At 37.2% G+C, this 26417-nt stretch overlaps 1 long non-coding RNA gene across 1 annotated transcript in view; it reads left to right on the forward strand.

Annotated features, from left to right (window-relative positions):
• The first annotated feature begins 5641 nt into the window (after positions 1 to 5641).
• LOC128315602 (uncharacterized) overlaps positions 5642 to 26417 on the forward strand; it is a 38037-nt gene continuing 17261 nt past the window's right edge. The window contains exons 1-2 of the long non-coding RNA XR_008298530.1: positions 5642 to 9002; positions 10831 to 10933. This is a non-coding gene — a long non-coding RNA (uncharacterized LOC128315602). The remainder of the gene's footprint in view (positions 9003 to 10830; positions 10934 to 26417) is intronic.

The raw sequence follows: 26417 nt of genomic DNA on the forward strand, positions 1-26417 counted from the left end.
AACTAGAATTGCTATAATCAAAAAGACTGACAAAGCCAAGTGATGTGGAGATACCAGGATCCTCATGCATTGCTGATGGGAATGTAAAATGTATAGCCACTTTGGAATACAGGGCAGTTTCTTAAAGTATTTAACATAAACTCATCATACATTCCAGTAATTATATTGTTAGGTATCTACCTACCTACCTATAAGAAATGTCCAAAAAAGACTTGCAAATGAATGTTCATAGCACTGATATCCATAATAGTAAAAAACTGAAAGCAATGCAAATGTCTATCAAGTGATGAATGTATCAGCAAAATATGCATATCTACACCATGGAATATTATTCAACAATCAAAAGGAATGAAATATGAATGTATATAACATAGGTGATCCTCTACCATACTCTTAAAACTAGATCATATGATTCCATTCATCTGAAACATCCAGTAAGAATAAATCTATGGAAACAGTAAGCAAATCAGTGGTTCTTTGGGCCTGGGATTTGGAATAAGGAGTAACAGCAAATAGATTTGAGGGATGTTTTGGGTGATGGAAAGTTCTAAAATTAGATTTGGGGGGTGTGGGTGGCTCAGTCAGTTAAGTGTCTGACTCCTGATTTCAGCTAAGGTCATGATTTCACGGTTTGTGAAATGGAGCCCTGAGTTGGGCTCTACCTTGACAGCACAGAGCCTGCTTGAGATTCTCTCTCTCTCTCTCTCTCTCTGTCCCTCCCCTGATCGTACTCTCTCTCTTTCTCAAAATAAATTAACTTAAAAAAATAAAATAAAATAAAATTAGATTTGGGTTATGAATGAACAATTCTATAAATTGGCTAACAATTATTTACTTGTCATAAAGGGGGATTTTATTGTATATAAATTATAATAGGCCATAATAAGGCTGTTTAAAAAGACTATATGAATATTTATTTTTATTTTTCCTCCAGATAACCTTAAATAAACTAATAACAAAAGTAAATTTAATGACTTTGTATTAATGATTTTTTTCAGTAGTAACAAGAAATTCTATCAAGAAATAGCCAATCTGGGCCTTTTTTAGTTTGCAGAAGTATATAAACTAATTGATTTTCTTCTTTTGTAAAAAACAAAACTGTAAGTAAGCAAAAAATTTGCAAGACTAATTACTCATTTTCAGCAATTTTACACCACTATATATTTGTCAAACTAGAGAGCCATCCTATAACATAAATAGATAAAATATTTTAGTTTATTTCGAAAGGTAAAGAAAAGGCAGCATTGAGTTAAATGATTTGTCAAGTCATAGGACCTCAGAATTGGAAGAAAACTTTGTCCCTAGAATGACTACTTACTATTTAATGCCCCTTTACAATCCTTCCTAAGAGCTCATCAAATCTTTGTTGGAACACCTTTCATAGTAGAGAACTTGCTATTCTCAAGAGGAGAAGTTTCCATCTTTGCAAAGCACTAATAACTAGAAGGACCAAACATGGACCTTCTATAGCTTCTATCCATAATATGAAGTCAGTTGGTGGAAAGAGATTTATACCAATCTCCAGATATCCTGGCTTCCACTACTTCACACAAATGTACCACACAAGTATCGCATATAAAAAAATGTGGATTGACACAATCCAAATCTCCACCATATATAAATTCCTTGAGATGTGGGACAGAGTTCATCATATATACCATTGTATCCATAGAATCCATCACTGCATCTGGCAATTTAGGTACTCAATCAATGATTTTGAACTAAACTGATAATTTTATAACACAAAACAAGCATATGTAAATCGCCTGAGCAATTTTTCCACATCTGTATTCCATACACATTTATTTAGTGCTATTGTTTTGCAGCAATTAACATCCTTTCTTATTATATGTGACATACAAACAAAACATAAGAAAGTGTTAGACTAGGTAAGTTAGGGACTAGGTGACAAAGTTAGTGATTTTATTGATGTGACCAAAAATGACCCTGCAACATGCCACATGATGTACAATGAACTTTGCTTTACAACCACTTTTATTATTAGAAAAGAATATTTTGACAGCCTACGTCACCTAATTTAGAATCCAAGTTATTAGAAGGCTTAATTCATGAGAGGTTTTATTTTGAATCGCACAGTGATTACATGAGTCATAGAAATAACCAACATAACCTGAATTATTAGAGTGAGAATAATACCTGTCATGTTACATATGGAAAGGCAACATGTTGCAGTGCAATAACACACACATTTTAGAAGTCAAAAGACCTACATGCCTGGCTTCTATTAGCTATAGGCAACTCATGCAATAACTTCACTTTGCTCATCTATGACAACAACAGCATTACAAATCCTGCTACATATGCATCAAAATATAATCATAAAGATCAAACAAGATGGTATGAAGGCAATTGGGAAACTGAAGTGCTAAACAAAAGTGACAGAGAAAGACTGCATTAAATTGCTGGAGATTTGCTTATCCATATTTATTAAATTACATAACATAATGCTTTGATAACCAAAATGTTCAATTCCCTGTGAAATAGCAAGTTTGTTCTATTTTTTCATGTCAGCAATTTTACAAATGGCTGTCATTATTCAATAGGAAATACTATGCCTTAAATACTAGAACAAGTACTTTATACCAAGAGAGTGCAGAGTAAAAAGATTCTTTCCTTGTAATAAGCACTTGATAAATATATTCATTTGAAGAGATGCTCTCCGACATCCTTAAATTATCATTTGGGAGAAAATTAATCCTATGGCAACTTCCAAAAATTATTTGTATCTTCACTGATTTTTTATTTAAAATTTAGCATAATTCTTAATTGGTTTTTTGAACCTTGAACACTGTTGGGAATCTGACAAAAGTTAGAAAATCTAGTAAAAAGCATATATGCACGCACATTTTAAATTCTGCTTACAGTATCAGTAGATTCAGAGGCTCTGCAGCCTAAGAATTGAGGTACGGTCCACAGATGCCAGGTTCAGAACCTCTGTTTCAAATTTTCATGAACGTTCTTAATTATACAATTAAAGGCTATAGAATAAGTGAAGCTCTCCCCACGGCCCTCCCCTTTCTTTGGTTCTTTAAACAACATTTCTTTACATTTGCAAATTTGCAGCTTTTATTCTTACCATAGTGGTGTATCCAGCAAACAAACAACACAAAGTCATTATTCAATATGATACAGCACTTGTAAATAGTAATGAGGTGGAAAATTAATTAAATGTGGCTGAAAATTATAAATTATTTAACGTTACTTCAAAATTCTGTCAGTAAATAAAGCTGCAGGATGGGGAGTCTTTCTGGAAGCACTTTACCTTTTGCAAAAGTATCTCTAGAATTCAAAATAGCAGCCACACAAATGTTTCAGGAACTTAGGTCAAAGCCTTTTTATTCCTCTCTTTGGAAATTAGCAATAGTGCTGGTTCCAAATACTTTGCACGGTTCCTATAAATCTTAATGAATCTGGTAAGTAAATTTATGAAGGTATTGAAGGCCCCAGCCCTCTTTGCCAGGCCCTTAGAGGAATTTGACTCCCCAACAATACTGCTAATTAAAATCTTGCCTACAGACAACCAAATTCAGTGCGTTCAGGGATATTTTCTGTGAAAGTAACACCACAATTTTAACATTAAAAAAGTGTTTTAATTCTCAACCACTTTAATGCAAATACAATCACCAGCATAACTGAGATCTTTTCCTGGATTAATCAGGTAACTAAGCCACATATACAGAAAAAAATGCTTTTGGTGATGGAAAAATGGAAAACATACCTGAATCAATCTCTTTTATAGTTCTATTCAGCTAAAGTATTTCACCGTAAAACTACAATCAGATTTTTATTTTTCATCTGGAAAGAGCTTTTACACATGACACACTAGGAAAATCTGTTTTGAGCTTAAAATTGATATCTGCTTACATTATAACAGATTGTGTAATCACTGGATCTAAAACACTCAGCAGCCTGCCTGTGCTTAGGAAACAAGGATTCATGTCCTACAGGCAGTCTGCTTGTCGGGTTTTTTCTAGGGAATTAGTCCTCATTTCCTTCCTTCCTGATCCTTAAAAAAACAGATTTTTTTTCCCCCAGAAAGTAAACTTGTTGAAAGATTTTACTTTCTCAAACACCTATGGCCAAAATATATCCTGTTTACTGGCCAATAATGCAAAAATCTAATATTGTATGTTAGGAAGTACTCCACTTTCTGTCTTTAGAAAAACCTTCAATTTAAGTGAAAATAAGGAGAAAGTTGAACCAAGAATTTGGCAACTAAGGAGATTTGACATCTAAGTATTTTTTAAACATTTTAAAATTTGTAATAGAAATATATTCTTGATTCCAAATGCCTTTCCTTGATGCCAAATAAACAATTTAGGTACTATTTTCAAAATCTTATGGACAGAAATATGTCTTTAAACAATTAGCAAGAAGTGCCCATCCCCAAGTAAAACGGTATTTCTTTTCCTCAGGCCACAGAGTAAGATTCCAAGCTTTGCATCTCAAAAGTGGATGACATATGTTTTGGTACAATAAGGAAATTTTAGGAAGGTGGCAGAAGGAAAAAGTGTCTCTCATGCCTGCTTGGAATTTAAGCAGCCGGTTATGAAAAGCCAGCTAGCTCTAGAGCAATGTCCAGAAAGGTGTTTTTTGTACCACGCTCTTGCCCTATCTGGTTGGTCTTGCCTTCTTCCCCCCTACAGGAAATTCCAGTACCATTTGGTTCTCTGTGCCCATGCCACTACAAAATCTGCACAATAAATGCCAATAAATGACCAGAATTATACATTTGAGGTCTGTAAAATGGGATGACCAGGTCTGCTCTGTTCTTCTCCATATCCCTGTAATCTAGTACCTAGCCTTACTCAGAACAGATGCTCAGTCCATACTGATGACAAAATGAATGAATGTTGACTGAAGACAGCTTGAAAGTATTTATCCTTTCAAGGGCTTATGTGATTTAACAAGTGTCAGAGTCTCAAGCTGAAGTGATAAAGATTAGAAGGTGAATTTCAATGATCAATCAGCCTGATGGCAGAAGCATAGGAGTCCCAGGAGACCATCAAAGGCTCAAGGATCATTCCATGTCACTTACAATTAGAGATGGTTCAGTCTCTATGGGTAAGTGTGCCCTGTGTGTCTTATAGTCCTTAGTTAGGGGCTAGAAAAAACACTAGGCCTACCTCCAATTAATCTCTCCCTCATGTCAGAGAACAAAATAGATTTTTAATGTTTATTTATTTATTTATTTTGAGAGAGAGAGAGACAGGGTGAGCAGGGGAGGGGCAAAGAGAGAGAGAGGGAGAGAGAGAATCCCAAGTAGGCTCCACCCTGTGAGCACAGAGCCAGATGCTGGGCTAAAACTCACAAACTGTGAGATCATGACCTGAGTCAAAATCAAGAGTGGGACGATTAACCGACTGAGCCACCCAGGAGCCCTAAGAATAAAATACATTTGTACTATAGTATTCAAGTTTGTTGAAGCCCAATCCCCAATGTGACAGTACTTGGAGGTGGGGCCTTCAGGAGGTGATTAGGCCATGAGGGTAAAGCCCTCGTGAATGGGATTAATGCCCTTTATAAAAGAGGCCCCAGAAAGCTCCTTTGCTCCCTTCCATCATGTGAAGTTACAGTGAGAACTAGGAAGTGGCTCCCACCAGACACCAAATCTGACACCAAATCTGGACTTCCCAGCCTCCAGAACTATGGAAAATAAATGTCTGTTGTTTAAACCAGTCAGCCTATGGTATTTTTGTCACAGCAGCTCAAATGAACTAAGACATATGACAAAGCCTGGGAGGTGGGCTAGAAGTAGATAGTAGACACTGAGGAGGAGAGAGCTTCCCAGAGAACTTGAAAGAAGTCTGTGTGATCCTTTCTTCATCACTAGGCACCTTTTCTCTATTGTCCTTCTGACTTGTTCACTAATTTAGGGTCCAGATCTAAACACCTCTGGACAGACTACAGTAAGCTACCTTTTTTTAATGCTTATTTATTTTTGAGAGAGATACAGAAAGAGAGGGAGAGATCTTGAGTGGGGAAGAGGCAGAGAAAGAGAGAGAGAGATACAGAATCAGAAGCAGGCTCAAGGCTCTGAGCTGTCACCTGAGCAGGGCTCAAACTCATGAGCTGTGAGATCATGACCCAAGCTAAAGTTGGTTGCTCAACAAACTGAGCCACCCAGGCCCCCCAGTAAGCTAACATTTTTGAGCAATTACTATCTGCCCAGCCTTGTTCTAAGTGCTTGTCATACAATCTACACAATAATTCTAAAAACAGGTATTATGTAACCTCCCCCTTCCCCACTCCATGAATGAACTATGCCCAAAGTAACGCAGCTTATAAGAAATAGAGCCAGAGAAACAAAATAAATAACAATTATTGATAGCTCATTATGTATTAGGGCTTTATATACAGTATTTCATTATTTCTCACACAATCCTATGAAACACATACTTCTATTATTTCCATTGTACAAATGTACAAAATTGGACTTGAAATGGTTTTGTAACTTACCCATACCTACACAGCTAATAAGTGACAGGGCCAGCGTAGGGATGCAGGATTCCAAGTTCCTTCCATTTACCCAGTCCTCTGTCCTCATCACACACAGGTTCCAGGATCATAAAAAGGCTAACATTTATGGAATCCCTATTACATGTTAGGTATGCTCCTAAATACCTATATTAACTCAGTTGATCCTCCATGAGCTGGGTATAATTACTGTTACTATTACTGATGCCATTTTGCATTTGAAGAAATTGAGGCAAACCAATTTTCTCAGACACATGATGAAAAAATGTCTACACTTAGGCTTGGACCCAACAGCTTATCTTCAGACTCCATGCTCTGAACTATTGCATCATTATGCTGCTTATGAATGTTCATATGACTAAATTTAAATAGCACTTATTTAGAAATCATATTCATATACCCACTAGAAGTTAACCCTAAGTCCAAAGCATTTTATCATATTCCAGGTAAGTTTTATGCAAAAATAGCATAGCTTCCCCATTTCCTATATTTCCATGGTAAAGCTGGGGTGGAGAGGACTTCAAAAAATTTAAAGGGCCAGACACTTATTTAGAGACAAGACAGGAGAAGCTGGAATATTGACACCTTTTGTCTACAGGAAGCTTGGGAAGACATTCCTGCTTCAGCACCCCTCCTGGCCGAGGATGAGGAAGGGTTGGAGAAGTGTGTCCAGCTGGAGAAGTGAGAGTGAGGCACTGAGCTGTGAAGAAACTGCTAGATGGAGTTAATCCTGGTAGGAAGTTCTTTGGAATCCCACCCCAAAGAGATGGAGCAGGTAGTGAGACATCTTCAGCTAACTTCCCTTTCAGGGAGATAGCAGGGAGATGGAAACTCCAGGACTTTCCTTCCAATATAGCACCCTGGACCTCAATCTTCTACTTGTGTCCTTTCATCTTTGGTCACACCTCACTTAGAACCTGCTCCCTGGCAGCAAAAGGCAGAAGTCATTATGTATTTGCACTGTGTATCATTATTATTATTTTGTTAATTAGCTGAATTGATAGAGCACTGAATTAAACCAAATTAACAACTTTTTCCATGGGTATGCCCCATCTGTAATAGTTACACTCTTTTAAAGTATTATCAACTAATCCCTAGAGAAACTGGGATGGAGGGAGGAGAATATTTATTTATTGGTTGATTTATTGATTGATTGATTTAATATTATTTATTTCATCTCCATTTAGAAAAGGTATGTGCTGTGTACTTTATTTCTAACTCTCAGCAGGTTTCACATGATCATGGCTTACAGAAGTGGTGAAAATATGTTAATTAACAAGGTTGTAACTCCCTAGCTGTGCTCTTAGTGTGATTCATGCTGTATATTAGTGGGAGGTGGGGGGAGAAGGTTAAATGATATGCAATGTTTTACACTGCATAATAATTGTTACATTTTGACATGAAATCAAACATACCAATACTAGAAAAGGAGTGCCCCAAATGCCCGCTCAAAGAGCCAGTGGTGTTTTTGAGGAATTTTAAGCTCCCTGGATTATAGGATGCCATGAATAAGAGGATGAATGGTAGGTAGGTTGGCTGGGGAAGTTTGACCCAAAAATCTGGTGCAACATTCCACAAAAATAGGATAGTTATTAACGAGTGGCAACAGTGGGGAAATGATTACTGTGGGTTTGAAACAAAAAATTAGTAAATTATAACACTAAATGGAGAGGCCTGTGGCAGGTCTTGGAAGTGAGTTTAGAATTCTGCAGAACTGAGCTGTGGTTGCAAGTGAGAAACAGGCTGGTGGGCCCCCATGGCACTTGACTCTGCCTGGCCCTGGGTGCTTCAGGGAGAAGAAGCCTGCAGTGCAGCCTAGAATCTTTCCTGCCAGTACAGTATACCAAGAGCCTTGCCCCCTTTCTTCTCTTGCCTTCAGAGCCACCTCTGCAGCAAACCCCAGGCTGAGAAGTGCTCTGGGGACCTGGGCTCCACCACTGGGTTGCACCAGCAAGGAGGGTGCAGCTTCCTTGGTGAACTCGGTTGAGGCGGGGGGAAAGAAGGGGCACCCTGGCTGTGTTTGAAGATGTGTGGTCCACAACATATACCACTTACTTGATTGTTTCCTGGTACCTGAAAACAGTAAAGATCTACATGTTACGTGAAAATGTACCGTATTGAAAAATAAAAACACAACCCACAAATTGCACAAAAATTCGTATAAGCATGATTGTTTTACAAAAGGAGGCAAGAACGCATTAGAAACGGGGTGTTATATGATTGAAACAGTCTGCAACGCATAAATGTTTCTAACACTCTCCCAGAATCCCTGCCTGGTTTGTTTAGAATCCAGATGGTCCGCATTGTGTATTTTCATGTAACTAGCCATCCTAGCTGCTTGGGAATCCTGTGATGAAGGTCACTAAACCGACTGCTGGCTTCACAATAGACAAATGACAGAAAATTAGGCATGAACAGATGACAGAATCTCCTTCCTTTCCATACTAAATGTCTTGAATGTGAAGACTTGGTATCAATTTTAAGAGGAAAGTTTTTTGTTGGAGGTGAGCACCAAAATAGCATTGATTTATGACAAACCTATACCAATTCCATTAAAATGAACACAGTAGTTTCAGGCACTAATAAGTTATTACAACACTAGGTAATAAGGCAGTTCCCTTCATGACTTGCTTTATAGCATGGGTGCTGACTGGGCTCCTTCAGTTTTCCTGGCTACTGTTAAGATTATGCTCACAAAAACATACATAGATGATACTCTTTTTTATATAATACAGCATTTCAGATTAAAAAAAAATTTTTAACGTGTATTTATTATTGAGAGACAGAGAGACACAGAGCGTGAGCAAGGGAGGGGTAGAGAGAGGGGGAGACACAGAATCCGAAGCAGGCTCCAGGCTCTGAGATGTCAGCACAGAGCCCCATGCGGGGCTTGAACTCACAAACTGCGAGATCATGACTTGAGCCGAAGTCGGTTGATTAATCAACTGAGTCACCCAGGCGCCCCCAGATTTTTTTAATGTTAAGACTGAAATGAATGCAAAGAAAACAGGCCAGGGTACTCAGAGAGGAAAACTAAACCCAGTAGATGCCAATGTCACAGCTGTGAAGATGACCCTTGGGGGTTCTCCTGGGTGGTGTCAGCAGAGGGAAGCCTATAAAATCTCAATCTGTTTTTGTATGAGCAAAGACATGCCTCATAAGTTGAAGCAGGGATTTAAATTAAAGTCCTGCTCAAGCTGAATTGTCTACATGTGGATAGGAATATCTCAAGATTGACTGTATAATCAAGTTCTAAATGTTATATTCTGGTGTAGGGGGCTACAGGAGTTTTAAAGTGAGTCTGTTCTCCACTAAGAACCATCACTATAACTCTGACCTACCTCCTTCTTGATGCTTCAGATTTCTCTCTTGGAAACTGGAGGAGAACAGAAGATTCCCTGGGTCTATCCATATCTAAAATTCTATCACTCCACAAGTATACACTGGAGTCATGGAAGCCTCACTAGGTGGTTGGGGGACCAGGTGGCAAATGGCAGCCAGACTCTGAAAAGAAGTGAAGGGTATAAAGTTTGATAAAGCCTGTTTTTAAGATGTGGAATAGATGCAGCCTAAGTCACAAATAAGATAAGTTTGAGAAAGCCAATAAGGAAACCATACTTTTATCGTATAGATTAAAAAATTTTATTAAGTACCTCCTCACCTTGCCAGGTACTTGGAACACAGAGGAGGTGGATTCCCTGCTTTTACCTTTTTTACAGTGTATTAGGGACATAGACAAGCAAATATGAAGCAGAATCAACGAAGGACGTGCAATGTAGATATTGCTAGGTGGTAAAGTCATGGGTGATGTTTATGATTTTATTGTTAATTCTGTTTTGTAAGTCATCCAAAATAAAATGCATTTTTGTAATGAAATATATTATTAATTTTTTAAAGTTTATTTATTTTGAGAAAGACAGACACAGTGAAAGTTGGGGATGTGCAGAGAGAGAGGGAGAGAGAGAATCCTAAGCAGGCTTTGTACTGGCAGCTGACACAGGGCTTGAACTCTTGAAACAGAAAGATCATGACCTGAGCCAAAACCAAGAGTTGGACACTTAACCAACTAAGCCACTCAGGCACCCCAGTAATGAGAAAATACTTTTTAAAAATAAGAAAATATATTTTAGAAGGATACTTCACATAAACATTAGATTTTATGTTAGCAGGGTGGTATTATAAAATCCTTTGAGAGTTAACAGAAGAGCTACCTGAAGCTCAGGTTAAGTAGCTTATTAAGATCACAGAGCTATAGTGAAAAACCAGAACACTGGCATGCACATAAGTATATCTTACCAAAGTTTTGTTTGTTTGTTTGTTTGTTTTAAGCAGGAGAGCTAGGATTAAAGCTAAATCCTCTAAGTCTCCAAATCCCAGGCTCTTTCTACCACCTGACAGTGTCTACTAATAACAATATGCAATCTCGAGGATCAAGGTAAGAACTGTAATACATTCAGTCATAAAAAATGAAATGGGAGAAACCTGTGTAAAAAAACTTCTTCAAAAATTTGAGTCTTACTGTCTTGCTTTCACTCTCCTGTATCACTCTTAATTTTTTTAAATTTCTTCCTTTCAATGTTTTCTTCTATCTCTATTAAAGACATAAATAATATTTGGGAAAGAAATAAAGGGAAAAAATAACATATTCCCACTATACTAAAATGACTATTGTTGATAATGTGGAATATTTTTTCCCTAGAGTTTTAGGGGTTTTAAAAATTATTATAATTATACTGATACCTAATTACAAGTCTTTGGTGGATTTCTGCTGTAATTACCCAAAGTTATCATTAAAAATTTAGTCAACAATAAGGGAACAGCCCCAAACTAAAAGATTAAGAAATATATCAAATAAACAATCCAAGATCAACACTTCCAAAACACTATGCCATTAAACACTAGACACGTGAAAGGCTCATTCAGAAAAAGGTTTAGTGGTAAGAGAAATTTAGGGAACATTTCAGATTCTTATCCCATTTTTAGAGATCCACAGTGCACTTTGCAAAAATCTGAGAGAGGCAGTGTTTAAGGAAGAAAAAACTTCTTTAAATTTTAACTCAACATTTCCTAAATTTATTTGCGCATAAAATTTTAAAAAATATTTTACACTCATTAGTGCCTTTTGGAATAGGAACAAACTTGAGGATACACTTTTCCAGTTCTTTCCAGTGCTAGATTTTAAACGACAACGTTATTGGACCTGACTACCCATGCCATACAGTACCCAATAGGAAAAGACAAGCAGCTTCCAAGATCAGTTGGGCCAGAAGCGAGAGGAAAGTGGGGACACTGTGGAACTCTGTGCACTTGGAAAATACATCTAGAAATGCAGCATTCAGCATTCCATCCTTCCAATCTTTAAAGTGTCTGTTTAACAAAATATTTCAAGATTCTAAATTTTCCCTGTCAGAGATGTCAGCCAATGAAAGAAGCCTGGAGAAATCACTAGCAGAAGGTGAAACATTGACATTATTTGATGATTCTTCCTTTATTCTTATACATTTCCTTCTTAACTTTGGGGCCTTAAAAGCATTCTTGTTTTGTTTCACCCTATTCCTATCTCTATATTCAAGTACAAAAGTCTGTTGATCCTACATGTAGCATATCTTTCATGTTCTTCCTTTCGACTCTATCCCACCCTCTTGCTTATTTACTTAATAATTCTCCTTTGGGCACCTACTCCATTCTCCATGAGACATTTGCCAGAAATGTGGTATCTGCCCTGGAGAAGAACACACCTGGTCGGGGGAGACTCATTCAGGGTTATCATCTCTCACCAATACCACTGTATTAGATCTTTCTTGCCCTCAGGCCCTTGTACTCTAGTGTATCCTGTAAAATTCCCATACTTATCCATTCAAAACCCAAATATGATCATGTCACTCTCTGTCCTGAAGTCAAATAATGGCTGCCAAATGTTATCTATGTACATTTAGGTTGAACTACATAAAACTGTCAATATTCCTACTAAGATGACAATTTTGCGTGGTTCAACACAATAAAATGAAATTTCCATTTTTCCATTTGTTGGCTACCGTTTTACATGAAAATCTTGAGAAAGATCTTTTCCAAATCTGAAAGGCATTTTAGGTATCATCAAAAATATAGACTATGAGGCATAAATAAAATCTGTTTTGTGAGCCCCAAATGAAAAGCCATAGGGCACACTCTTCAATTACTGGCAGTGATTTAAAATCTAGACGCTTCTCACATGGACAACTCTGTGGTTTACTCTAGCATCAACTCCTGCTACATGTACCCATAACCCAATAAACTTCCTGCATGTTCCAGTTTTTTTCTTCATGTTCTACTTCCTCCTTGGGTTATTATGAGGATTAAAAAAATATACATAAAAGAATAATCTATGTAAAGTAGGTGACAGATTACATTCACTATTAGCAATAAGCCTAATTCTCACTTTTGCAAAAACAAACAAACAAACAAACAACCCCACTGGAAGTAATCTCTCTGCACTGTCCTCCTAGCATTTCCTTTGTATCTCTAATAAAGCACATATCAGGGTCTATCTTGACTTAGAATTATTTATGCATGTGTCTATTTTCTACCCTGGATTACGGACCCCTTCTGGGCAGGGATCATATTTTATTCATGTTCTCACCTACATTGGGCAGAGGGCCTTGCACTGTGAAAGCAGTTTGCCATGCAAAAAGCACTATCAACTTGATGATGATTTGCATCAAGCATATGCTGAATTGTATTGAATTCTTTGTTAGTGAGGGTCAATACCACTCCTCTCTGGGAATAGTGGTCATAAAGTTAGAAGTTAGGAAATTCTTTCAATGAGAAGGACTGCCTGGATGGCAGATATCTGGAACCCAAATGCATTGTTCTCCCTAGTACAATTCTACTTTCCTAAAGGTGGAATTATCTTTTTTCCTTAATCATAGTGTAAGTAAATAGTCACCTTTCCTAATGCAACATTCATTTTCTCTCTTATGGTTTCTTAGACAAAGACATGAATGCATAAAATCCCAATTATCTAAGTAATTAGGACAGTGAAGAGTTAAGGAAGCATTCAAGAAAATGCATGGTCTATGACTTCTTTTTCAGTGTTTTGAGAATTCAAAGCTATTGAGAAGGGCAAACCATGGAGGGCTATTCCTGTGAATTAATTCTGCTCTTAGCCCAGACTTTCCTTCACACTTAAGGAGAATAACATCCATGGAAGTGAAGAAACATGCTCAGAAATATTGTGGTGAGGCAACATTTCTGTTGTGATGGATTTAGGCCAACCTATATGGAAAGCAAGGGGTCACTTTGAGATGGTTCAAGAATCTTTTAATTTTAGGCATCATATTTTTCTGATCCCAGAAGTTATGTTACCCTTGCTGTCAAAAAACTGACAGAAGGACAGTCCAGGATAGACAGGAGAGTAAAATTGTAGCTTTAAATGCTGTTCTATGAGATGCTGCTCCTGGTGGTTTCCAGAAAGCCAGAAAGGCATTAAAACCAAAGACTGCTATGGAGAAGGTCACTTTGAAACTCAAGTTTTGAGAGCATCATATGGTATTTTAGACATTAGAGGAGATAATCTTTATTGTTCTATGGAACTTGCAGCTGATAGGACCAATTGCAAAGTGCTAGGCAACCTTGACTCACCTGACATGGAACCAGAGGAGCCAGAGACATGAAAGCGTTCATTTTTATCTCCTTCCTCTTCGTCACACTTGCTACTTGTTCACCATGTCAGCTATGTAGGAATCAAACCTCTTTAACCACACTGCCTTCCCCATTTAATTACCTCCCTATCACAATCTTCTGCCCTTTCTTCCGCTTTCCACGACCAGCCTTAGCATCCTTCCCTGCATAAGTCTAGCCACATCCAGATTCATTTCAGCCATATCCCTTACCCCTTATCTGTTCCAAAATACGGAAAAGAAAGAAAAACTCCTTAACATTCTAAATCACAGATGGCAGGAAATCACATGTGTTAAAATTAAGTACAAATATACCTGACACCTCATCAGAGGCAGTAAAGTGCTATGGTTAAGAGGGAAAACTGATGCCAGACTCTGTGGTTCAAACCTTGGTTATACTACTCCATCATTTAACCTCTGCATACCTCAGTTTACCCAACATTAAATTAAGTATGGTGTTGATACCAATTGCATTAGTTAGGATAGTGAAAAAATAACAGCCCCCTAAATGAAAACAGAAGTTTACTTCTCTCTGATGGGGGACTGTGGGGCTGATGAGGTGGTTGTGTGATTATGGGATTAGGTTCCTCTGTCTTATTAAGAACCAACCACCCAACAAACCTTTCAGTATAAAAAGCTACATAATAGGAACAGTGTTGAGCAATAGAATTTTTCTGCTTTTTTCAGAAAAATCAATATGTATACATCAAAGTATTAACTAGGAAATTAGGAAATTGTGGAATTCAGAAAAGTCAATGTTTGCTTTGGCATATATTTGAAAGGAACTGAATTTCTTAACAAAGAGAGATGACAATTATAGACCTATTTTCTTTACAAAAGATCAAGGATTTAATTTGTTGGCCAAATTGTTCACTAACATTTATGGGTACTTCTAAGAGAACAAAGAGATTCTTCTAACCAAAGTGTGGAAACCGAAGTAAAACAAGTAAAGGCAATCTTTTTAACCAACAAGTGGCAAAACTTTGGCCATATCAGATGTGTATAAAGTAGAGGCTTTTCTCATATAAGGACTCATTAGGTTCTTAAGGTTATCACTGGCCCTTTGGGACAGTACAGAAAGCTTATTTCTGTACCCAACAGATGAATGTCTACTATCATGGAGTTTTACTACAATATTGCAGACTTAGGTAGAACAGAGTACTGGTTTTGGAGTTAGATCATTTGAGTTTATATTCTAACCTTACTTATTGTCTGTATGACCTTGAGCAGGTTCTTAACCTCTGCATGTATTAGATTTGTCATCTGAAAATAGGAACAATAATCATACATGCCCCATAGAGTAATTATGATGATGCATTAAAAATAATATCATAAAGTTTTTAGAGCAGAAGCATTGAGGAGTTGTTGGCTATTTAATTATTAACATTACCCAAGTCTTTTAAAGGTTTTACAGCATTACAGACATTACCTTCTTACTTTTACACAGCTTTACCAGTCACAAAATTCTGTTGTCACGATTTCGTCACTACAGTTTTCAGGGACAATACTCCCATTTTAAAGGCAAGAAAACTAAAGCTTAAAAAGAGGAAATAACTTTCATAAGGTTGCCGACCCTCCAAACCAATGGGCTCGAGCCAATAACTTGGTATTCTTGCAAGTTAGCTTCCCTTGGCTGTAATCAGAGGAACAATGGTGGCGATGATACATGAGCCTTAGATGATATGGTCCAGATAGCTCCTTCTATGGACCATGACACATAGCCATGCTTTCCTTGACACCCCTGACTGGGCCAGGGAGAGCACATGACTTTACAGCAGTGCAAAAGCTCTGCCCAAACAAAGATGACAGCCACTTTCTGTTTTCTCCTTTGGAAATTTGAGCATTTCTAGTTGTGACAGCTGATGTTAGAAAGAGCTTCACCTCTACCTCATAATCTTTATCACTTTCACCTCAATTTCTTAAAACAGACAATTTTCTTAATAACGAAAACTCAACTTTAAGGACCCTCTTCAAACCTAATTGCTATCCCTAAGCCCCATCTGAACAGAAATTCTAGAGATGCCACTGAAAGGAGACTGAAAAGTATAGCGAGGGAGGCAAGGGGCACTCAGGGAAGGGCATGTTTTTCATGAAGACTGCCTAATAGTGATAAAACTATTGCTGGGTAACATAGCAGAAGTTTCAAGAGCAGAGCAAGAAATCTAAATCTAAATTCTAAATCATGGTAAAGGCAAAGTTCAACAAAATTTTACTTTATATGGACAAGAAGTTATCTTAGTTCTAGATTGTAACTCAGTGTTGAATCCTACTTATTTGGGAACCCATGACTCTTCCCTTAGGGCCCACAGGTCTCTTTTGCTATTATAGAAGTGTCTCAAAGTAACTCAATGATGTCTCTTACACAAGTGTCTGTAACTAACTCAATGGCATCTCTGTTTCTTGCAACCAAAGACCAAGACAAAAAGAAATGTAAATTATTAAGATCTCTGTTAGGGTTTTAAAACAAAAATACCCAATATTTTACATATGAAACCATACAAACAGAGATGCACAGAAAGCTGATCTGCCATGAGAGGCACAGAAAGAACCAGGAAAACATTCAGAGAGTCAGAATATCTGAGTTCAGCTGCTCCTTCCCTTGAGTTTTCAGAGACATCCAATGGCCTTATAGCAAATTCTCTTTTTTTTCCCTAAGCTAGCTTAAGTTAGATTTCTGTAGTTTGCAACCCCAAATAGAGCTAATGTCTAGATTTCTCATCCCAGAATTCTGGGGGAATTCAACTAGATAAACTCTGGATATGTAATTCAAATATGAACACACATATATATGGGCCTGAACAAGCTATCTTAGAAATGTAGGAAAACATTAGGTCACACTGAAAACCCAGAATTTAACCTTAACTGCCTGATTTTGAAAAGATAGTCATGCATACAAGTGATATCCAACTAGAAAATTAATTGTTAGTAGAAAAATGTTCCATAAATATTGTAATGTTTCTGAGTAAAGAGCACTGGCACCTGGGTTAAAGGATGACTGAATAGCAACCCTAAATATAGAGCCCTCCAGAGAGCTAGACAAATTTGTTTACGTTCCAGGGTGGTGAAGGTAGTAAGGTAGAGACCTTCCCATGCTCCTAGAGCATTTGTTTAATTCCAGAGCAAAGATCTATGCACCACCCCCCTGCCCCAACCCTGTACTCTGTCTCTTTCTCTTCCCAGAGGAGAGGATGGGAAGACATGTCAGCTGCCCTATAGCCTATAAAAGCTGTGAGTTTCACAATGTGGTGTTCCTCTCATGGAGTACCTATGCAGGTCCACCTAGCTCTTTCAGAGCTGTCACATGGGGAAACTATGACATGGGGACCAGATACAAGATGCTCTGTGAGGAAATAAGAGGTATTTTTTTTTCTGATCCATATATGGCAGTATAACTTGCTAACTTGCAAGTAGGGTAATATCTCAAACTCTGCCCAGTTTCAGACTTAACACTATATCCTAGATTGCTCAAGGTAAGTTTACACCTCCTATATAGAATAATTAATAGACCTCATTTCATTCTTAAAACTGTCCCTGTTCAGAAGGTAAATGATATGTTCACCCAACATACAACTCACATAATCTCAAGAGGTATCCTTCAAGAAATGCAATATTACCTAATTTTCTGCAGGTTTGGGTATTTGGTGACTCATTCTTTTTATTTGCCAACTCCGATTGCCATTAGGTTACACTGCTAACTCAGGTTATATTGCCATTGAAATAGTAAAATTGTCCCTTGAGGCTTCTCCCTTTCAATTCCTCTAGAACTGGGTACCTGTGTTGAAGCACGCATCTTCTGCTTTGTCTTGCAGTATATTTATGTATGCTTCTCATTCCCTATACCTGTCTATAATATTTTTCTCCACTGACATCCATAGTCTGGACTTACGCAAATGAATAAAATACCTCTTGGATAAGGCAAATAATTATCCTCAGATTTAACTGCTTCAAGGTTCAATTTGTATTCAGGTTTACTAAGCATATGGTTTACCTGTGCCCAAGTTGTATGACAACTCTCGTGTGGCAATTTAAACAGGGCTGATATTGATTTTTCTCCACAAATGGGAGAGTGAGACACAATATTAAATCATTTATCCCAGGTTAATGGCAAAAGGGAAAACAAAACTACAAAATATAGCTACTGGAATTTCTGTTCAGCATTCTATCCTCAGTATGACTGTGTGTTTCTATTTTGCGTGTTTACTCTGTAATGTATTTATTGTGTGATATATATAATGTATTTCATTCATTATAAAGCATGTTTCTGAAATATTGGTCCTGCCTTCTAACACATTAATAATAATTCATTCATAAGAACTATTTTTTAATTTAAAGTATTGATTTTATATATATTCATATATATATTTAATATTCTGGAAGTATATTGATAGGTTCAGAAATAGAAGGTTTTTTTTTCAAATTTAGGATGCAAATGCATTTAACTATATTACAAAATTTTCTACCACTGGAAGACAGTATACTGCAGCCTCAAATTACAAAACTAATGTATATTAAAGCAAATTTAATTTAAATTACAAAATTTTCTACAACTGGAAAAAATCATAGTCTAGCCCCTTAAATTACAAAAATAATGTATTCCCTTTGCCATTCATTCCCAAACAAAATAATTTAAGTGTATCCCAGACAACCATAGAGGTCCTAGGATCCTTCTTATATTTATGAGAGAAGCTACCTACTGGTAATGATTTATTTATATTCTATTTATTTTTGCGAGAGAGAGAAAGACAGAGAGAGAAAGAAAGACAGAGTGCATGTGGGGGAGGGGCAGATAAAGGGGTAGACACAGAATCTGAAGCAGGCTCCATGCTCCGAAATGTCAGCACAGAGCCCAATGTGGGGCTCAAACTCACAAACCATGAGAACATGACCTGAGCCGAAGTCAGACATTTAACTATTGAGCTAACCAGGCACCCCGCTGAACTCCTACTTTTAATCCAATTCTTAACCACCACCACAACTTCCACCACCACCTACTCCTCAGTCCTTCCCACACTGGTTTCAATCCCTTGACATATATTTTCCTTGCAGTGAAGATCCTGTCCCTTGTCCTTCATTGGTCTTCCATTCTATAGGCTCTTGCCTGCTGCCATCTGCTAGACCCAATGTCTCCTCCAAAGATCTTTCACGCAACTCTTCATGTCCCTGTCTAGGCCTCCAACCAGTCATTTGGACCCCCTTAGAAAACTCAGCATCCTAATACTTTATCCTACAGAGTAATTTTCTCTTTCTTTTGGTCTTTACCTCTTCAACCCAAATTAGGCATGTAGTCTTTTTTTACCATTATTATTTTTATGTTAAAAGGAAACATGTTGTCTTCCCAAATAAAAAGAACAATTGTGTTCAGGGTTAATATTCAAACTGTTTAGCAGAAAAAAAAAAAGACAAAGGTACCAAGCTACCAGAACTGACCATAGTGAGGCTGCAACTCTGTACATGTGCTGCCAAAACGAGAACAGCAAGGCTGCAATTCTGAGTGACAATCCAGTGGGAGAGGGATTCCTCTGACTTTTTCAAGCAGTGATTCTCAAACCTGGCTGCATGTTAGAATCACCTGGAAAGCTTTTCAAGCCCATCAATGATTGGACCCAAGCCCAGTCCAGTTGAATGGTAATCTCTAAGGAAGGGGTCCAGTATTGGTATGTCTCAGAACCTTTGCAGCTGATTTTTTTTATTGCAAATGATCACTACAATAAAGCTAGTTAATATCTGTCACCATACATAGTTGAAGAATTTTTTCCTTGTGATGAGAACTTCTAAGATCTACTCTCTTGGCAACTTTCAAATATGCACTATTGTACTATTAACTATAGTCACCAATTTTGCAGCTGATTTTAAAGTGCAGACAGGTCCAACAGTCACTGGGTTGGATGAATGAGATATGCAGCCATGACTGTTACTGCTTAAACTGTTGCCAGTTCTTGACAAAGCTTTTCTTCTGTTCTTCTGAGGCCCATAGGGGGGAAGTGAATTGACCAAATTCAACACAAGAATCAGTGACTAAATAGAAACTCTCTCTTGATTTTCTGATTCCCAGACCAGTCTTCTTTCCACTGCACCAGGACCCTACAGTATAAACTTAGCATGCTGCATATTACCACATTATATATGTATTTGTTACAGCCGCCACTTGTGATTAGTCACATGATTCTATGTATACTTAATGACTTACTTTCTCGAATGCTCACCAAAGGCAGTTGTTGAGGATGAACAGGCTTTCATCCTGATTGGTCTGGCTATTTAAGATCCACCGTGCAATGTCTTGCAATAAGTAGGCAGTAGCGTTATTGTCCTAATTGTCATTGCAGACTGAGGAAACCAAAGCATAAACAAAGAAGAGGTACAAAGCATAGGAGGAAATGCTCTGTAACTCTGATCTCATTGCAATATCCAAATGCCATCTTGTACCAAGAGGAATCTGTGGGAATGCAAGTGAGCAATATTTACAGCATCTGTGTAAGGGGATAGCTGAACCAGTAGTGCAGGTTCAGTAGGAGTAGAGAAAATTTATGTTCAGTTTGTTCCCTTATTTTAGAGATGAAACCAAAGTCATGCAGTGGGTTGGGATGCAGAACTACAAGTAGGAACTGGGTAGCCTGATTATCACTGGAACTGCTATATTAACTCTACTGTGATGTAAGATGTAGTGCCCCTTAGAGCATTCCTTATAAAGGAAGGGAGAAGGGAGGGAGGAAGACAGAGAAAGAGAGAGATTATCTATATTCATTGTAATTAATCCATCAAACTTGTCTCATCCTAGTATCTGAATTTCATTTCAGGCCATCTGCGAAAAAATAAAATAAAGTAAAATAAAAAACAGACTTTTAAACTATCAAGCAAAATTACCTCCCCAATAGTATTTAATAATATTAAGAAGTAATCTATATATTAACTTTAATTTCTCAATTTCATGTAATATTATAATGTTAATTTGATATAAGGTATAACCATTTGCCTATCGGGGCTGGAAAATATAATCCTTCCAAGATAGTAGTTGACCCTTCAACAACACAGATTTGAACTGTGTGGGTCCACTCATACACAGGTTTTTTTTATAGTACAGTATTGTCAATATATTTTCTCTCCTCATGATTTTCGTAACAACATTTTCTTTCCCCTAGCTTACTGTATTGTAAAAATACAGTATGTAATACATATAACATATAAAATATGTGTTATCAACTGTTTCTATTATTGGTAAGGCCTCCGGCCAACAGTAGACAATTAGTAAAGTCAGGTTATACTCAGATTTTTGACTGTGCAAGGGGTCAGTGTCCCCAAACCCCTTGTGTTCAAAGGCCAACTGTATTTAGACCATTGAGGCTGTGGGGTAGGATTAGGGTGAAAGGAATCTCTGGTAAGTTTCTTCCCCTTTTCCCAGAGGCATGGGGAGAATTACTCTGTGCAAAATGCCTTGGGCTCTTCGAAGGAGAGCTGCCATAACAGTATAAATTTACAATTGTTTTGGACATGAATAGGAACAGGAACTCTAGTGACACTAGTAACTAACACAATTCTGAATTTTGAGGGTAAAATCCTGTGCTCTAGTTCTTCCTAGGTCAGTTTTGAATGTTATCAATACAACCCCAATTATAAAATGTTTCATTATAGCAATATAGCAAGCTTGTTTGCCATATGCCTAGTGGTGTGAAGAGCTTTTCATTCCGTGAAAACAAAGATCTCAGAGCCAATAATAAGCAATGTTAACAGGGCCTTGCTGTCATATTTAATGTGTAGAGAAAAAAAGAAAGAAAGAAAATCCAAACTGCAGCCTTAGGCTGGCAGTCTGTAGCTCAGCCTCTCTGCATTTTAACCGGACTAAAATATTAAATATTTAGGCTCAAGGGATCTGTGATAGTTTAGATCCAGCTGTAATATTGGTTTAACAACCAGGAAAAATAACTTTCCACCTCAGAAGCAAAATTAAAGTAACAATCATTAAACTGGTATAATTGAGTGTTGTAACTTTGAACTATGATTCAAATAGAGGTGTACATTTTCTCATTGTTTCAAATTGTCAATAATTAAAGACATTATTTGGGGCGCCTGGGTGGCTCAGTCGGTTAAGCATCCGACTTCGGCTCAGGTCATGATCTCGCAGTCCGTGAGTTTGAGCCCCGCATCAGGCTTTGTGCTGACAGCTCAGAGCCTGGAGCCTGTTTCAGATTCTGTTTCTCCCTCTCTCTCTGACCTTCCCCCGTCATGCTGTCTCTCCCTGTCTCAAAAATAAATAAACGTTAAAATAAATTTAAAAAAGACATCATTTAATGTAGTTTATGTAGCAACCATTAAATAACCCAAGAATGGGAATGCCTAATAAACTGTATAAATGTATTTTACTGATGCACAGTTTTCTACATAGCTCTATGTGTACATATAAATATACCTCATTAATCCAGACACCACTAGTTTATGGAGTGGATTAATACAGACACTGAGTATTTTTGAAACTGTTCAGACACAGAATCTATGTTTGGATTAAAGATGCAGCATTTAAATGAGTTTAGTGCTGAAAGGAAAAGAGAAGGAAGCTCATTGTCTTAAAGATTCTTTTAGGTTAGATTTTTATAACTGGATTACTATTTTGAAATTGAAGTGTTAATTGCAGAGTGTGTTGAAAGTCACTGAATGTAAAGTATCTGGGAGGCAGAACAGCATGGCTGTTAGAGTGAACCTACTAGGATTGAATCCTAGCTCTGCCACTCACCTAGCTAGGTAAGCTGTATTTAATGAAAAACGACTTTAATGAACAAAAGGGGGAAAGTACTTGCAATTCAGTCTGCTCAAAAAATCTTGATCACACGATTACCATGTCATTGGTCTTACCCAGACTCTGACTCAAGTAGACAATGATTCATTAAATAATAGAACCCCAAAGTATCCCTGATACTCAGGTATTGATTCCACAAATAAACCTCATCACTGGCTCAAGCTATCCTAAAATAAGGCTGTCTGTGAGGTAGAAAGCCAGGACGTGGCCTACAAGGCCCCAAGAACCAGGCCATTTTGGCAAATCATTGGACATCTCTGTGTTCCATTGTCTTTCATTAGTAAAACGGAGAGAATGCTAACTCTTAAAATTTGTTGGAAGGATTCAATTAAATGAAATAATGCTTTGATAAATGGCAATTTTATTGATAGGAACATAATGACATCAACATAATTTTTAAAACAAACATTTGGTCTAAGAGAAAATGTTTTAATAGTAGTCATTTGAACATAACTAGGGTATTGAAATTCAGATAATCAACTTTTTTTTTTAAGTGAAAGCAGCAGAATCTGTTGACCTATTCTAGAGTTATTTAGTGGTTGCTAAATAAACTACATTATTCATAGTCTTTGCTAGTAGTCCAAATTCAAAAAGTAATTTGCACAAAACCATATAACTAGATAAAATCTTAAATGTATTGGTCAGGGTTCTCCAGAGAAACGGAACCAATAGGAGATACATACATGTATACATATATTATAGAGTATTGATTCAAGTGATTATGGATCCTGAAAACTCCCCCAATCTGCCCTCTGCAAGCTGGAGACCCGGGAAAGCTGGTAATCTAGTTCAAAAGCCTGAAAGCCCAAGAGCCAGTGGTATAGATTCCAGTCCGAGTTTGAACACCTGAGGACCAGAAGTGCCAAGAGCAAGAGCAGATTAATATCCTAGCTCAAGCAATCAGGTAGAGAGTGAATTCAATTTTCCTCTGCCTTTTTGTTCTGTTCAGGCCCTCAACAATTGGATGATGCCCATCCACACTGGGGACCTGCAACAATCTGGTCATCCCTTGGCCCAGTCAAGTTGAAACATAAAACTAACCATCACACCAAGTGTCTTGCTTCCCAGCTCATTATCATTCTTTTATGATTGCGGATTTTATTCCTCCTCCTTTTGGTTCCCTTATTTTTTCTATTTGCTGAATCATTTTTTCATGAAATCTTACTTGAAATCCAGAAAAAGTTGGAAAGGATCTTTGGCCCCCCATCAACCCTCAGAGACCCTATGCCCTTGAGCCACCTTTTTGAGGGAACCCTCAGGTTCTGTGTAATACAGATGGAAAACCATTCTGTTCCACATTAATGTAGTTTCTACAGTCTATTTGAGAAAAGTAATTAAAGAATTGAATATTCTTATTCACACTTGAAAGTAATAAATCTATTTGAACATTATACTAAATTTAGCAAGGCTTCTTCTATTATTAATTATTGAAGGAATATCAGATACATGTATTAAACTTACTAAAAGCCTTTTTCTTCATGGAGCTTGTATGATAAAATATGACAAAATGTGATAAAAATCTAATTTAGAAGAGAACACATTTTCATGTGACTTTCTAGTATTTTAATGCCTTTCATGCCATATTTTATTTCTCTTGAAAAAAATAGTGGTTAGAATATGACTATATATATATATGTATGTAATTATATATATCTTGCTCTTATATATGTAAGAGAGTAAGCACGAAACAAAATGACTACCTAGTACAGTTGGGCTAGCACCAAGCCTTTTACGTTTATTTTCTCGCTTGATTCTCATGTAATGGCCTCAACGATGCCTGAGTAAGAATGAGGCCACATTAGTATTAATATTCAATTTTGTTTGTTCTGTTTTTCACCTGCTAAGCACAGAATTCCTAGTCCCATTGATATTGAGCATTATTTTTTGTGCTTACTTGCCATCCTTGTATCTTATTTGCTGAAATGTGTGTTCAAGCATTTTGCCAATTGTTTACTTGGTTATTTTCCTAATATTGAGTTTTGAAAGTTCTTCATAAAATCTGAATATAAGTCTTTTAGCGGACTTATAAATATTTTCTTTACATCTGTGGCTTTTCCTTTTGATCTCTCAGTGATGTCTTTGAAACAGCAGGAGTTTTTAATTTTGATGAAGTCTAATTTATCACTATTTTGTGTACTATCTAAGAAATCCATACAATAACCCTCATCATGGATCATTATTACATGCTTCTTTGCATGCATTGTAATTTATTGGATGCAAGACATTGTGATTTTTACCTTGTTGAGCAATGCTGAATATTTTTGTAGATATTCTTGGCTTTTGTTCTAGGATGCAGTAAAGTTGCTTGCAAGCAGTTTGACCCTTTAAAATCTAAGTTTTAAGGTTTTTTAGGCAGGACTGGAACAGTGCTCAGTCTAAGGCTAATTATTCCTAAAACTGAAGGAAGGCCTTTATGTACTCTACCCAATACCCTACTAATTATGAAATTTTCCAGTCTGGCAGGTAGACACTGGTGCTGTTTCTGGCCTTGTGTAAGTGCAGACACTATTACCTGAAATCTTTTCAGGAAGTTATTTTCTGGGCTCAAGTCATTTGCTCACTTGAATACACTGATCAGACTCTCCTAATTCCCAAGGGGCACCTTCGGCGTTCTTTCTCTGTAAGGACCTCTTCTGTTCAATATTCTGTCCAGCAAATTCTAATAAACTTTCCCTGGACTCTCAGCATTGTCCCCTCAACCCAAAATGTTCACTGGTTTCTGCCTGGAAGCATTCTCAAGGTGTAATATGGGTAATCATATGACTCAGCTTGTTCATTTGCTCTCTCTCAGGAGTTACTATGTTTTATTATCTAATGTCCAAAGACTTGAAAACTATTGTTTCAATATATTTTGTACATTTTTTGTTGTTGTAGTTTCGTGCCAGAGAGTATACCCAGTCCCTGTCACTATGTCTTGGTCAAAGTATAGAACTTCCTCCTGATTTTTAATTGGAAGCATGGTTACTTTAAATATGTTGGAATAAGAAGACTGACAAATACAAACACAAACCTCATTTTAAAGTGCCACTTTGGAGAATCCAAGGGCAATATGAAGACACAGGGATTAGGGGAGAAAAGGAAGAGCTGACACGTTACGAATGGTTCTGAATCAACAGAACACAAAGGTCTTTCCTTTCAAGCCATCGCATTGCACAGCACTAACAGCATCACAGCACATGTTATATAAGGCTGACCTACCTTAAAATGCATGAATCAACCTTTATTTAGAATTAATTTTTGATCCTTTGACCTTTTATGAATTCTTAGCATCAAAATGTCAAAAGGCTTTGAAAGTTTAATCAAAATGATGTCATTCCTTCTCATGGTCAAATCTGCACTGTGCCTTTTGATAGTGCCTATGAATATTACAGCTATTTTAACTCTCATTAACTCTCTTATATTTCTTATAAAGGATAAGGTGAGGAGACTAAAAAGTGATGTATACATTGATTAAATGACCACAATGTCAAATCTAA

The sequence above is a fragment of the Acinonyx jubatus genome, chromosome B2 (assembly GCF_027475565.1).
Source record: "Acinonyx jubatus isolate Ajub_Pintada_27869175 chromosome B2, VMU_Ajub_asm_v1.0, whole genome shotgun sequence".
NCBI classification, from domain to species: domain Eukaryota; kingdom Metazoa; phylum Chordata; class Mammalia; order Carnivora; family Felidae; genus Acinonyx; species Acinonyx jubatus.